Consider the following 16,688-nt stretch of genomic DNA (forward strand, 5'->3'; position numbering starts at 1 on the left):
GGGGGAGGAAGCATTTAAGAACTAGAGTAAAGTTGTATTTAAATGTAGAAAGCAGATAAAAATTTGATGTGCATAGATGTTTTTCTAAGTTCATATTTACAATGTCTGCATCAAGTCAATGAGATTAATCATGTTTTGATCAAAGGTAATTTGAAAATGAGGGTTATAGATTGCAATTGTGATCTTTGTCTCAGGACACAGTGATTTCTGAGGTGTTTTTAGTTGCTTAATGTTGAGAATAAGTAGTGGGAAATGACCCTACTAGTAGAGGAGGGATGGTATCAGAGATACAACCACATTTCCACCCCTTTTCTTAGGGCTCTTGCATGGTTACGACTAATAGACACCTGGCGTGGAAGACTTGTGAGATGGTCTAGAAGGTGTTTTTGAACTGCCCGCTATATAGTACGGCACACCCCACATCAAGCCCTCCTCTTTGTTTCCTTCTGGCTTTAACAAATTTATTTTCTCAAATTTAGGTAGCTAGAAGTCCAGACCAGAGTGCTGGCTCTAGAGGGACAGCCGTTTTCTCTCTGTCAGCAATGTGATAAGGTCCTTGCCTCCTTTCAACAGATGTGGGCCTGGAGTCCCGTGGAGATCGCCGTCTGCCTTAGCACCAGTCTTCCCCTTTTCACAAGGAGTTTGCAGTGCTCTGTGTGCCACAGTAGTAGGTCTCTGTCAGGTGGCTCTTCTAGGGAGATCTCTACTGAACTGAACCTATGCTTGCAAGCCTCCTCTATTGAGATAGAGCAGATACCAAAGACATGAGAAATTTTAGGGGCAATTGCTGGTTCAAACCCACCAGCCACTCTGGGAGAAAGATGTGGTGGTGTGCGTCCGTAAAGATGTGAGTCTTGGAAATCCTGTGTGCAGTTCTACTCTGTTCTAAGGGGTAGCTGTAAGTTGCAATGGATTTTGTTTGTTTGTTTGGCTTTTTAATCAGCAAATAGGCTATGCTAGATTTGCTTGTTTTTAATTTTAAAACCAAGCTTTTTGCTCCTGTATGTGGGTGATGATTTTGACCCATCCATCCCTTGCCTCACACGAGTTAGCAAATGTTTGCAATCAGAAAATTGGGTGTGGGCTGCCAGTATCAAAGGTATGGGAGGAAGAAATGTAAGGTCAGAGGACATTTGCAATCTTTGGACTCTCCCATCTGGTTTTGACACACGATATTGCTTCTATGAAACTTCCCCCTCTAATTGGATCTTGTTTTTCACCCTCTCATTGGTGACGTAATCTGGATCAGCCAGATGTAGAAACATGTAAAATGATACATAAATGTAGAAACATGTAAAATGCATAAATGAAGCATAAAGGCAAAAATAAAAGGAATACAAGTATACCATTCACTCCACTGAAGAGCCAAGGCTTTGGAAAGCAGTTATGGGGTCCTCCCTAATGTCATTCTTCTCTTTATCCACCTGCGATAGCCATGGTCCCAAGTTTTGAGTTCATCGTTCTCATGCATTTCTTCATATATTTCTTATTAAATCCTAAATAGTATGTTCTTTAGTTGGAATCATTCAAAAATGTTTTTATAAATGGAACACTACTATAGGTCTTTCTGAAGCTTGCTTCTTAACATAACATTTTGAGAATCATCTATGTTGTTACACACTTTATCCTTTATTCAGGATCTATATTCCATATGAATGAACTTTAGGTCTTTTCTGATTTTTTAGTCTCGCAAACGTTATTAGTTGGCATCAAGTGGGTGGCAGTGAGTGAGTGAGTGAAACTCTGCTGCACGATGTGCCTTCCGTGTGTCCCCGCTACCCTAAGGAGGCTCATGAAGTGAAAGGAAAGAGCAAGGACTCTGGGTGGGAGCGGAGATAAAAGATGTTCAATTTAAAGATTGAGGGAAAAGCCCTTTTAGCAACTGATAGTTGAACTGAAACAAAAGCTATGTAGGGAGAAGAGCGCTTCCTCTAGAGCGTTTCACTGGTGGCAAGATAAGCTTCTGTGATGTGTCTAGGGTGGGAATGAGTGTGGAGGACTAAGAGCCTGGAGAATCTGGAGCTAGCCTGCAAGGTGGGAGAAGTCTGAAGTTGGAGAGAGAGATATAAGGTCTTGTTGCACAAAAAAGGGCAGCGAGAAGGCATGTAAAGATTTTAGGTTAGAGAGGGGCAGGCTCCATCTTAAAGGATCTTATGGTAGTGCAGAGAATATGCTGAGTGTAGATTAATTAGGATGCTGTTCAGGTTGCTAAGGTGGCAGATGAGATGATGGTAACAGAGGCAGTAAAGAGAATGGGCATTTAGAAACAGAATAGGCAGGACTCAGTGATGGTTGTTCATACACGTATTAGTGGTGAGATTCACAATAGAAATCAGTGCATTTTTAAAATATAGATTTAACAATGTAGGATTGATAGAGGGGGTGAATGACTTAGTCTGCTGTTAATAAAATTACTAGAAATAAAACATAATTCAAGATTTAATTTTTTAAAATCTAAAATATAACAACCGCTCCCTTGCGGTAAAAAAAGAATTAAAAAAAATATATAGCTTTGGGGAAAAAATTTCTGGTTTTTTTGCATGCCCCCTCATATGTAGGTCTAGGATAAAGCCGAAGAAAATTAGAACAAGTCCACGAGAGCCAAATTAGGACATTTAGTTTATCCCACTTGAATTTCAAGAACATCTCAAGTAGAGATTTGACTCGTTGAACATAATGACAGAAGACCTGATGAGCTGTGTGAGGACATCAAGAACATCATTCATGCAGGAAGGAAAGGTCATTCAAAAGACAAGAGAGAAAAATAAGATCCAAGTGGATGTCAGAAGTGGATGCACTCTGAAACTCTAATTGTAGAGTGGCTAATGCAAATGGAAGAAATGATGAAGTCAAGGGACTGAATATAAAACTTTAACGAGCAGCTTGAAAAGACAGAGCCAAATATTATGATGAAATGTGCAAAGATCTAGAGCATGCTCAGAAAACCAAAAGGGAAGAGCATGCTCAGCAGATCTTAAACTGAAAGAACTGCAGAAAAAGTTCAAGCCTACAGTTGCAATACTGAAAGATTTTATGGACAAAATATTGAATGATGCAGGAAGCATCAAAAGACAATAGAAAGAATGCACAGACTCACTCCATCCAAAAGAACTAGTTGACATTCCACCAGTTCAATAGGTAGCACATGAGCAAGAACTAATGGTGCTGCAGGAAGAAATTCAAGCTACACTGAAGGCATTAGCCAAAAACAAAGCTCCAGGAATTGATGGAATACCAAGTGAAATGTTTCAACAAGCTGATGAAGCACTGGAAGGACTCACTTGTCTATGCTAGAAAGTTTGGAAGACAGCTACTTGGACAACTGATTGGAAGAGATCCATATGTGTACCCATTGCAAAAAAAAAAAGGTGACACAACACAATGCTCAAATTAAAGGACAATATCATTCATACTACACACAAGTAAATTCTTGCTGAAGATCATCCAACAACCATTGAAGTAGTACATTGACAGGGAGCTGTCACAGATTCACACTGGGTTCAGAAGAGGATAAGGAACAAGAGATATCAGTACTGACATCAGATGGATCTTGGCCGAAAGTAAAGAATACCGGAAAGATGTTTACTTGAGTTTTATTGATTATTCCATGACATTTGATTGTGTGGGTCATAACGAACTGTGGATAACTTTGAGAAGGATGGGAATTCCAGAACACTTCCTTGTTCTCATTGGGAACTTACCTGAATCAGGAAGCAATTGTGCAAATGGAACAATAAAGAAAAGTACAACAGGGTTGTATCCTCTCACCGTACTTATTCAATCTGTATGCTGAGAAAATCATCAGAGAAGCTGGCTTATATGAAGAAGAATGTGGTAGGATTGGAGGAAGGCTTATTAACAATCTGCAATATGCAGATGACCCAACCTTGATTGCTGAAAATGAGGAGCACTTGAGACACTTGAAGATAGATTGCAGCCTTCAGTATGGATTACAACTCAATGTAAAGAAGACCACAATTCTCACAACTGGGCCAGTAGGTAACATTGTGATAAATGGAGAAAAGATTGAAGTTGTCAAGGATTTTGTCTCGCTGGGAGATACAACCAATGCCCATGGAAGCAGCAGTCAAGACAAGTTGCATTAGATAAGTCTGTTGGACAAGACCTCTGTAGAATATTGAAAAGTAAGGATGTTACTTTGAGGACTAAAGTGTACCTGACCCAAACATGGTATTTCCAATTGCCTCATATGCATGTGAAAGTTAGACATTGAATAAAGAAGACCGAAGAAGCGATGCATTTAAATTGTGGTGCTGGAGAGGAATACTATGGATTGCTAACAGGACAAACCAATCTGTCTTGGAAGAGGTATGACCAGAGTGCTCCTAAGAGGCAAGGATGGTGAAACTTTGTGTAACATACTTTGAACCTGTCAGGAGAAACCAGTCACTGGAGAAGTACATCATATTTGGTAAAGTAGAGGGGCAGTGAAAAAGAAGGGAGCTCTCAAGGAGATGGATTGACACCATGGCTGCAACAGTGGGCTCAAGCACAGGAACAATTGGGAGGATGGGGCAGGAGAGGGCAGTGCTTTGTTTGTTGTGCACAGGGTCACTGTGGGTTGGAACTGACTGCATGGCACATAATAAACAAACATGAATTGGAATCAACTCAATAGCAATGTTTTTTGTTTTGTTTTGACCATTCTTAAAATGCTAGTACATCTAAAAACTATTCTTTCATGTGAGATATCCTTCCTGTAAATTTGTTGTAAACTTTTCATGATTTGGGAAAATATTTACTTGAGTTTAGTTAAAAATTTTATATAAGCCCTGACCTCAATTTTTCCCCCACATGGCAAAAAAAAGTATCCCTGTTTTTGGAAGGCACCCTAATGAGCCTAAGACAAGTAATACTCAGAGAACTTGTCTTTAGCCATCCACTGATTACAGACACATGTTTAAACATGTTTTGTTTGCAATAACCCCAGGTATGTATAATGCAACCTTATTAGCAGTACTTTCTTACTTACGCTTGCATATTGCTTCTTGCCTTTCTTAAAGTAGGAGAACTCTAATGGTGTAATACTCACATGTTGGGCTTCTAATTACAAGGTCAGCAGTTTGAACCCTCTAGCTGCTCCATGGGAGAAAAATGAGGCTTTCTGTCTCATTAAGATTACAGCCATGGAAACCCAAAGGGACAGTTCTATTCTGTTCTATAGCGCCACTGTGAGTCCAAGTTAACTCGATGGCAGTTGAATTTGAGTTCTTTTAAACGCAGTTGTATTTTCAGTTCTGCATTTATAGTAACAAGTTCATAGGGTTCCTACTGTAGAAATCTACAATACTCACCTCCACTCCTCAGTTTTTAAACAAACTCCTGTAAGCTTTCAGGGTTGCATTTTTTAACGGTAGTATTTTAACGCTTGGTAATCATCCCATGTTCAGCCTGTTCATGGTCTTCGTGCTGTAGGAGAAATTCTATCCCATTTTGTTTTTGTCATTGTACACATAACATGCCTTTTTGGCCTATAACTGCATAAATACACTAAACTCTGGATTGGGTTAGCTACTCTTAAAGCACCGGTTCTCAACCTCTGGGTCACGGCCCCTTTGGCGGTCGAACGACCCTTTCACAGGGATTGCCCGATTCATAACAGTAGCAAACTTACAGTTATGGAGTAGCAACGAAAATAATTGTATGGTTGGGGGGAGGGGGTCACCACAACATGAGGAACTGCACGAAAGGGTCGCGGCATTAGGAAGGTTGAGAACCACTGTCTTGAAGGGATTTGACCAGGTCTCTTATTTCCTTTTTGGTTTATGAGATCCTCGGTAGTGTCTTCAGCTTATCATCAATGCTCTGGCTAAAAATAGTTAACCCTGGATTCTAAACCATTTGTTAAAAATAACAAATGGTATTTCATTTTGAATAGTTCTTATCCATCGATGACACTTAGAAATGTCATTGTCACCAGTTTTTATCCACCTAATGGGTGTGTTTTAAAGGAACCCTAAGAGTTTCTAAATGTTAGCGTTCCTTGACTGGATTATTTAAAAACATGTGCTTCTTAATATCGTACTGCTTTTACTATATTTTTCTAGTTGTAAAAGTTAGCATCATAGGTAATGATTATCAGAGACATGGGCTCTGCAGCCTCTGCCAGCTTTGCCATTCTCAGTCTCAATGGATTTTGCTAATTTTCAGGCCCATTTCCAAGTTTGTGTGTGTGTTTGTTTGTTCTCCAGAATAGTAACTATTAGCCAGCTCTTTTAACACCCAGAATGTCTTCATTGAACGTTTGGGTTTAATATATCTAACCAGTTAGATTCTCTTGTTCACTTGCACTCAGATTTCTACCGTTGGAGTATTACATGTCTTTTTTCTTCTCCCGGTTCTCTTTTTTGGAGAAAAAAAATCACTCATCTCACCAGTGGATACAAGTTGTCTTGTTCATTATGGCCGTCTGCATTTTTCCAGCTAGTATTTCTTCTTAAATTACTAGAACTGCATTTGAGATTTTACAAGTTAAGAAAAAGCAGAGAGTGTCCCCAAAGTCTTACTGCGGTTTTAAGCTTTAATAACTTCAGGAGTATACGTGGTATGAACTTATTAAAATGATCCATTCTTTGAAAGTTTAATTACTTAAATGTCTTTTCTGCATATGTAGTTTTGTGAATTTTGAATAACAGATTTTTGTTTTAATTTTTTGTTTCAGTCCTTCTGATTGAAAATGGCAGACACTGAAGAAAAAGTTAACTGTGTTCTATGATTGGTTGATCTCAAGTCCACAACTTCTACTGTAAAAAGGAAATTCATTTCTATTACAAGAAAGAGGCTCCCCATAGACATTTAATTAGTAACTGGATGAAAAAGTTAGGAACACTAGGCATAGTTCTTGCCAGGCCTGTGTCTCGGAGATGACAGGCAGGGGGACTGTGGCTGAAATGGAGAGGGCATTGGCACGGAGTCCCAAAAACATACTCTGTGCCTCTGCTTTGTTGGCTATTCCAAAAACCACAGGGCCCAGAATTCTAACAGTGAAACCCCGAAACATGCCTACAATATGTTCAAATTCATGAAGTTAGACCTCTGTCAACTAATGAAGTGAAAAACAAAAAACTCCAGTACTATTCAGGACATGCTGACCTTTTATGATGAAGCACCTTTTCACATAAGTGGTAATGTTGTCCTTCACAGCTGGTGTGCTTGGTGTACAGAGAAGCTTGGGAAGTTTGGCCACGCAGATTCCCTAAAAGTGAATGGCTGGTGTGCCCTTGAGGAACCTTGCACTGTTGACCGCCTCGTGTTTTTTTTTTTTTTTTTTAAGACTTAACTCTCATATCATAAAGTTCGCCTTTTTAAAGTGTACAATTCAGTGGTTTTTAATACACTCAGAAAGTTGTGCAACCACCACTGTTATCTAATTCAGAACGTTTTCATCATCTCAAAAAGAAATCCTAAATATATTAGCAGTCACTCTTCTCTCCCCCACCCCAGTGCCTAGTAACCATTCATCTACTTTTGTCCTGTGGTTTAACTTAGTCTCACATTTCATATAAGCAGAATCATACAATATGTATCCTTTGACCCTTTTTTGTTGTTTTTTTTTTTTTTGGTCTGTGAACTTTTATTATTATTAAAAGATCAGTTTATTGGGGGGCTCTTACAGCTCTTATAACAATCCATACATCAGTTGTATCAAGTATATTTGTATATTTGTTGTCATTATTTTCTAGATGTTTGCTTTCTATTGAGCCCTTGGTGTCAGCTCCTTCCACCCACCCCCACCCCCCCGACCCCTTGATAAATTATAAAATATTATTTTCATATCTTACACTGACTGCTGTCTCCCTTCCTCTATGGTTTCTGTTGACCCTTAATTTTGAAGAGTTTATAGTCAATGATAAACTTAGCAATACTAAAAATCAAAAAAATTTTTAACTTCACATCGCAGAATTTACACCTGTGAGATAACATCATCTCAACAAATGGAATACCTGTCGCCGTAGATTGCATGTGGACGACGTTTTCTAGAGGATACTTCCTTGGGCTAGTTACTATGTTTCAAAACATATTTGGCTTACCAGCTCCTGTTCAGGAAAAAAAAATTTACTCAGCGTTCCCCTGGCAATTAAAAACTTTGTATTGTAGCCCATAATCTAGGATAAAGTTTAGGTATCTGCTTTTGCAGCCTCCACTGGGTCTCCCAGCACCCTTCAGGGGACGATAGTGCCTACTTGGGGAAAGAACATTGGGCTGGGATCATTAGAAGTCTTGCTTGTCTTTCTCTGTCTCTATTGTCTGTTTTTGTGAGGTCATGCCCAAACTTCTGTATTCACTAAAGTTATGGCTTTAAGACTAGAATTAAAAGGAACTTTTTCAGTTAACAAATCAGTAAAGGGCCATATGTAGGTGTGAGTGTGTGTATGTATTTTACTTCTACATGCATTTCCTAACTTGGACCCCTGAGAGGTTCTAGAAACAATGACAGTTTAGAAGCAGCGAACACACTGGGACTGAGATCTTGATTTCTAAGTACCAGTATATGCATATCCTATTTTACTGAGCTCCACAGGAATTGCACTTTGGTTTTACAAATTAGAGGTTTGGGGCAGCCTGGCTCAGGGTTGAACAAATTTATCAGTGCCATTTTTCAAACAGCATGTGTTCAGTCCATGTCTCTGTGCCATATTTGGCAATTCTCATAGTATTTCAAACTTTTTGGTAAGGCTATTGCATACTTGATAAACTATCATGTAGTATAAACATTTTTAAAAATAGTTTTATTGGCATATTCTTCACACAATGTAATCATTCAATCATAGTATGAAGAGTTGTGCAGTCATCACCAGAAATCAATTTCAGAACATTTCTTCTTGTGCTCAGTGTTGTCCGCTCCCCGTTTACCCCACCCCCGCCAACCCCGCCCCTGTGACCTCCTCTGTCACGCTCCTAGGTAATTATTAATCCAGTTAATCCTCTATAGATCTACCTATTCTGGATTTCATATACAGAAAATCATACAAAGCACAAACAGGAAGTGAACAAAAAATCCCTCAAAAACAATGACAAAATAAACTCGAGGCAAACCTCAGTAGAAAAAAAGAAAACAGTAAAAACTGAAACAACCCTAAGAAGGGTTAAAAAGGCAGTCAAATGATAAGGCATTATATTTTAACCTAGCTACATCTGCCGTAGACATCGCAATTGTCTCTGTCTTACAGCAAGGGTATTCACATCCCTCAACTATAGTCAGAGGGCATTCATTCACCAGAAGCTTAATCCATGTGGAGACCCTGCAATTGGATTTTGGGCTTCCACTGTCATCCCCAGCCTTCTACAAACTGGGTGTTCATGATTCAAGCTCTGATACCATTTCCTCCTTTGGATTTAGATTTTATTATTTAGAATCCTTGGATCACACAGGTTTGTGTGCTTCTTCCATATGGACTTAGTGGACACGTAAGTTAGATGGCTGTTTGTTTAAAGACTATCCTTGAAGACTTCAGAGGCTATTCTCCCTTAGAGCTGGACACCATCTGATTTCTTTACCACACTTTGCAATAGCACGCATATTTCAGTGATCTCTTCAGGAAGGCAAATGCTGAGTAGGGCCATTTCATAAGATCTAATTGTTTTTAGAATGGGGCTAGATTTAAGTGTGAGCCGCAAATCCGTTCATATACCTATGGTTTATATATGTCTCTACTTCACTTTACAGACATCATTATCATTTTATAATAGAGAACATTATAAATCATCCCCTGGAGTACAAGGTATTTCTATTCATACTGTCATTAACTTAGCCAAAAGTATACAACTTAAAACATTGTTGATCTTAATGCGTTTTCTTTAGTTACTTGAAGAGTTTCCAGGTTTGTTTGTATTTTTAATACCGTGTGTGTTAAGATTTTTTGTTAATTCAGAGAATGACTTGAGAAAGTAGACTTTTAAAACATTTTTTCTTTTTGTGGTCATTGTGTATCATTCTTTTTCCTCTTACTAGTTTCACATTTCTCTTTTGTGCAAACAACTAAGGCTGACATCTAGTTTTGGCGATCATTGTATGTTTTATTTACCCGAGTGGGGAATAACTTACAATGCCGTTTAGTTTAGTACGCTTGGTGTATCGGTGATTTTTAAACTGTGTGCTAACTGCAATAAATTATATGAACTGGAAAATAAAACACCATTGAGAAAAATAAATCATACAAGTATAGATTGACTTTCGGCCACAATATATGAAATGTTGACTTGTACAGATTAAAGTCTTCCGTGACTGCACACTATTTACACAAATAATACAAGTTGGTGCTGGAATAAAAATTTCAAACATACTCATTCACATAGGCAGAACTATGCCTACCAGAATAATATATGCCCTAAGAAAGCAAGAAAATATTAAAATAGTAAATATATGGTAGTCCTGGGCCACTATTCATTGGGCACCCTCAAAGCAAGAGATCTGAACCAAAGTCCAACCAGCCCACTCTAAAACCTTGCAATAGCAGTCATCGGCTTCTCACAACCTTAAGGGTGGTTAAGCCTGAAGTCCAAGGGAATGTGTCAGTTCCTTAACTCTGCTACAGGTGAGTATGAGGCAAAGCCTAGTTGAATTAGGGGAGTTTCTACATCTAGTCCTTTTGTGGTCTACCAAGGATGTTGTGCGCCTTGAAGGACAGATTATAAAGCCCCCGTAGTCAAGAGCATATGATCTGGGTCACCAAGGACTGGATAGAAACCAGGTCAAAAGTGTCCACTTAGGATCATACCACGGGGAGTATTCTCTCCTTGGGCTCTATGTAAGTATGGTTAAGTGGTTTTTCCCAAGGGGAAAATGTTCCAACTCGTTTACCCACCAACAGAAGTGTACTCGCCTTCTCTGGGACACAATGCCCCTCTCCCTTCATCTTTTCTTGAATTATTAGTAAGGTTTGCATATCTCTGTGGTAGGCCTGTCTGCTCATTTGAGGTGACCTTAGCTCAATGTTGCATGACAGCGACTGAGTGGGTTTTTCCCTCTCCCATAGCTTGAGACACTGACCCCAGCTGGGCTGAGGACTCATTTCTTGAAGTGGTTTTTAAGATCTACATACAAAAGGCTAGTGGGCACTAGGCAGTCTCTACTGTGGCAGACCTGATTCAAAGATTACATGACCGGAGAGCAGACTCCTGCCTTCATCTTTGTGTAGTGGACCCTTACAGTATTTGCCCTTTAGTGATTGGCCAGCTTCACTCAGAACAATGGTTTCTAGGTCCCTCCATGTCATGAGGTGTTTCATGGTTTCGATGCTGTATTTTTAGGGATGCATAGTATTCCATTTCTTTATCCAATTTTCTACTAATAGACATTTGGGCTGTTTCCAGCTTCTTGCTATTGTGAACTTGTGCTGCAATGAACATGGAAGAGCATACATCTGTCATGTTCTGTCTCTTACTTTGGGGTTCATGCCTAGCAAAGTATTGCTGGGTCCTGTGGTATTTCTATGCCCAGTTGTACCTGGTGGCACCACATTCCTTTCCACAATGGTTGTCAGTATTTACAAGCCCACCAGCATTGGATAAGAGTTCCAGTCTCTTTGAACCCTCTGCAGCATTTATCATGTTGGGGGTTTGAATTTGGGCTATCATTGTGAGTGTAAGGTGGTATCTCGTCATTGCATCTCCCGGATGGCTAATGATCATGAGCATTTGCACTAGTTTTTTCCAAAAATGTAGAACCCAAATCTAATGGAGGCAATATCAGATAAGTCCAAATTAAAGAACATTTTACAAAATATCTGGTCTTTAGAAATGTCAGCACCACGGAAGACAATGAAAGACTGAGCAAATGTTTCAATTTGAAGAAAACCAAAAAGACAGCAATAAAATGCAAATCACAATCCTGGATTGGACCCTGGATAACTTTGAAACACTTGATGAAATTTAAATTCCATCTCTGGTTTAAAACTGTAATATTGGGATGATGCTAACTTCATGATTTGATGATGGTGCTGTGGTTATGGAGGAGAATGTTCAAGGTTTTAGGAAATATACACAAGTATTAAGGGGTGATGAAGCATCATGTCTGCAATGGTTTGGAAAAATATGTATATGCATACAAATGTGATTGGATTGTTAAGAGAATGTTAGGGCAGATGTGGTAAAATCTTAACAATTGGGGAAACTTGGATTAGGTATTTGTAAGTTGTTGGTACCATTATTGCAATGTTCCATTAATTTAGACTTAGTCACATTTTTAATGTTCTCTTCTAAAGTTGAGTATCCTTATGATCTAACTTAAAATAAATATCCTACTTATAAAAAAAACACATTTTTAAAGGATCACACTAATGTGAGTTTGAATGTTTGCGTAAAATGAATTAATGGAAAAGTGTGCCTTGTATAAGGCCTACGTGAGACTTAAAACAAAAAGAAGCTTACCACCCCAAATTCATACATTATTTCTAAACAGAGCAGAATTAAGGAAAAACCGTATCCTGGAGGACAAAACACCTCAGGTCTTCATACCCTGACCTAACCAAATAACAGGCCTTGCAGCAACTTCAAAGCTGCCAAAAGAACTGGCTCTGACATGTACCGGGATTGGGGTGGGAGTGGGGGATACTTCCACACCTTTGAAATGAATGCTTAGTCTTTTAAAAATATGAAAGGAAAAGGGTGCATCATATTTCATAAGTAGAGTTTAGCAGTTGAAGTCATTCACATTATTCATTTGTGGTCTTGTTACTTGGGAAAACCGGATACAATTCAGTCAAGCCCACTTCTTTTTTTTTAAACGGTTTTATTAGCACTTCATCCACATATCACACAATTCAATAGTTCAGTCCTGTCAAGAAGAGTTGTACAGTCCTCACCACAATCAATTTTAAAATATTTTCTTCTTCTTTTTTCATGGTTAAATCTCTTTTAAAATGAGTTATATAATCACCGTCAGTTCTTGTGCTCCCTCCCCGCTCCCACATACATTGTTAGCTCCCTCAACCTTCTCACCCTCCCTATCTCCCACTCCTACCCCTACCTATCCTATAAATCCTTGCATCAGTTCTTATCTCTATGCATTTGTTTTGTGCTTCACAAACTGGAAATTCCTACAAGAACAATAAAAAACAAACTAAATTGGTAAGGATGAAATAGTAATAATACAAAGATAAAAATACAAGTAATGAGTTAGAAAGAAAAGACCACCATGGATATTTAAAAGACAAGAAAAGAAATTCTTGTCATGGAACAAGCAAGTAGTACTGCACCTTGAACAATTTCAGGTTGGGTGAAGAGGGAGGTCAACTGACCAAGTATCCAGTTCAATCCAGCATAGTCAAGTTTACAGTGATCTCTATCTGATATTAAACTGTCTGAGATTTTTGCCTGTGGCTAGGGGGGATCTGCCAGCGGCTTAATCTGACTGGATACTCTGCAGAAGGGATTTGGGCTCCCACTGCCCTCTACATAGCCTTGACAAATTGGGTGTTCTCAAATTAGGCTCTGATACCTTTCCCTTCTTCATATTTGGAGTTTGTTATTATTGTCTTTGGATCACACAAGCTGGTGTGCTTCTTCCATGTGGACTTAGTTGACTCCTGGCTTATTGCTGCTTGTTTGAATACAAGCCTTAAAGATCCCAGACACTATTCTGATTGATAGCCGGGCACCATCTACTTTCTTCACCACACTTTGCTTTAGCACCCTTATCTTCAGTGATCATTTCATGAAGGTGAATGGGAACAGGGCCAGGTTATCAGAACGAACTGTTCTTGGATTGGGGCTACAGTTAAGTGGGGCCCTAGAATCCATCTGCTTGTCCCTGGGATACACATGGCTCAGGTTTACTTTGGCAGTCATATTCTGGCAAATTAAAACCCCCCCACCCCCGAAGACCAACTACCCCAACAACAGCAACAAACCAAGTAGCAGACAACAGAAGACAAAAACAAAAAGAAGCATGGAGGTAAAAAATTAGCATTGAAGAACTAAATTATAGTGATTTTGGTTCCTTTCCATTGGACACCCACCAAACTGGGGGTTCCCCCTAAGGGCCAATGACTGTCACTTCCACAGGCTTGGGTGGCCACTCTCCTTCCTCTCCCATTTGAGTACCCCCATCCTCAGTCCAAAGGTGCAGACACCTTTGAGGTAGGCCTCAGTCTGTTCTTCCAGGCCTCTATGTTAGGCCCTTCTGGTATAGCTTCTGGGTTATGTCATGCTGCCCACACGGTTCATCCTACCCTTCTGCCCCCTCATGCTGGTGGGAGAATCAAAAACACAAAATATTCATTGCTAGTGTCAGTGAATGTCTGTCTGATGCTTTCTTGTCAGTGGTGTGGGGTCCAGGCAGGTTAAGGCTCATTCCACACCCCTTTGTGTGGTCCTTGGGCTTTCTACTGGCCTTTCTTTTCAATTTTTCTCAACTTCATTGCTTTGTAGGAACCTTCTTCCTTAGTTGCGTTTGTCTTTATTTTATCTTTACCCTTATTTTGGTTCTGTTTACATGGGATCCTCTCACCTTTATTTATCCTGTTTGCAATGTTTATTATTCATCCGACAAAACAAGCATCCTGGGCTCCATGTCGCCATGATACCATTGCTTGGTTCAGGCTAGTAATCTTCTAGCATGTTTGTTAATGACTATTACTTGACATTGAATTACTAGTAAGTCTTTTGTATTTTTGTCTTACTTTTGAGTCTATATCCTTTGTTTTCTTAAGAAATTTATGAATGGCAAAAGATAGCAACTGTATCTACACCTAATCTTCTGGCAATATCTATCTGGATCTTTTTCTAATGAATTATATTTTTATGTACACAAAGTACTTATCCTTTAAGCACTTGTTATCTAACATGGATATAAACCTTTTAAAACTTGGCATTCTCTTGCTTGCCTGGAATCTATTTAGAATTAAATTAAAACGATTTTTTAAATGCATTCTCACTCAAAACTCAGTGCCATTGAGTTGATTCCAACTCATAGCGACCCCAACCAAAGGTCAGGGTTGAACTTCCTCTGTGAGCTTCCAAGACTCTGTTTACAGGAATAGAAACCTCTTCTTTCTCCCATGGATCAGCTGGTGGTTCCAAACTGCTGACCTCGTGGTTAGCAGGCCAATGTGTAACCACTACTCCACCAGGCACCTTTAATGCATTGGATTAGGTTTATTTCTTATATTGGTATTAACTGAGGCAGGAGGAAAGGATAGTATAAAACAATAAGAGAGCATCATGGAATGCCAATTTAATAGAACAAAGTGTTCTTGTATTGAGGGAGTACTTGAGTAGAGGCCCAATGTCCATCTGCTACCTTAATACTAAACCTATAAATATTTGCACTTAGATCTATTTCCCCATAATCATATATAAATATATTTACATATGCACCTGCCTGTATTTAGACCTCCAGGTCTCAAAGAGCGAAAAATCATATCATTGTGAAAGAGGGGGAGTGCAGAGTGGAGACTCAAAGCCCATCTGTAGGCAACTGGACATCGCCTTACAGAAGGGTCACAAGGAAGAGACAAGCCAGTCAGGGTACCATATAGCCCTAAAGAAATAGACAACTTTCCTCTAGTTCTTTAGTGCTTCCTCCCCACCACTATCATGATCCGAATTAAACCTTATAAATCTGGCTAGACCAGAGGATGCACACTGGTACAGATAAGAGCTGCAAACACAGATTCCAGGAGAGATAAACCCCTCAGGACCAAGAATGAGACTAGCAATCTCAGGAGGAAAAGGGGAAGATGGGACAGAAAGGGGGAACCAATCACAATAATCTACATATAACCCCCTCCCTGGGGGATAGACAACAGAAAAGTGGGTGAAGGGAAACGTCGGACAGTGTAAGATATGAAAAAATAATAATATATATCAAGGGTTCGTGAAGGAGGAGAAAAATTGAGGAGCTGATACCAAGGGCTCAAGTAGAAAGCAAATGTTTTGAGAATGATGACAGCAACCAATGTAAAAGTGTGTTTGACACAATGGATGTATATGTAGATTGTGATAAGAGTTGTACGAGCCCCCAATAAAATGATTAAATATATATATATATATAGAGAGGAGAATAACTAACTAAAAAGAATCAAATTACTAGTACTTAAGATAAAAACAAGACAAACAAACCAAAAACAATATCATTCACTATGATAAGATTTTTTGTTCTGATGATGCCTGATACCTGATGATCCCTTTGGCACCTCGAATGTAACTCTTAAGGGAATAGAAATCTCCATCTTTCTCCCAGAGCAGCTGGTCGTTTCTAACTGCTGATGTTGTGGGTCACAGACCAACACTAACCACTACATCTCCAGGACTCCTTGTCATTACACTAAGGGTGAGTTAATGAAATGTTTGACCTGTATGGCTGTGAGTGATGTTATAAATAGCCAATGGCCCTTGGAAGAAAAAAGTTCCCCAGTCCTATAAGGTAGAATTTCCCTTGTGGGTTTCCAAGACTGAAACTCTTTATGGGAGTAGAAAGCGTCGTCTTTCTCTTGTGGAGCAGCTGGTGGTTTCGAACTAACTTTTTCGTTCTCAGCTCAGCACATAACTGACTGTGCCACCAGGGTGCAATTAAATGTCCAAATCTAGTTTTTAAAGGTATAATAGGATACCTTACGAGATCAGATAAGGCATAATGATTGAGATAGTTTATCGTGCCAGCCTGGCCAATAAACACAAATGGGATTAACTGAAGGGCAGAGAGATAAATGGCTTGGTGAGCCTCG

The 16,688-nt window shown here is 39.3% G+C and overlaps 1 protein-coding gene across 7 annotated transcripts in view; it reads left to right on the plus strand.

Moving 5' to 3' along the window:
* LOC101642381 (WD repeat containing planar cell polarity effector) overlaps positions 1-16,688 on the plus strand; it is a 340,297-nt gene that overhangs the window by 27,694 nt on the left and 295,915 nt on the right. The window lies entirely within an intron of this gene.

This window comes from Echinops telfairi, unplaced genomic scaffold (assembly GCF_000313985.2).
Source record: "Echinops telfairi isolate 266 unplaced genomic scaffold, ASM31398v2 ScPeMD7_2573;HRSCAF=3158, whole genome shotgun sequence".
NCBI classification, from domain to species: Eukaryota; Metazoa; Chordata; class Mammalia; order Afrosoricida; family Tenrecidae; genus Echinops; species Echinops telfairi.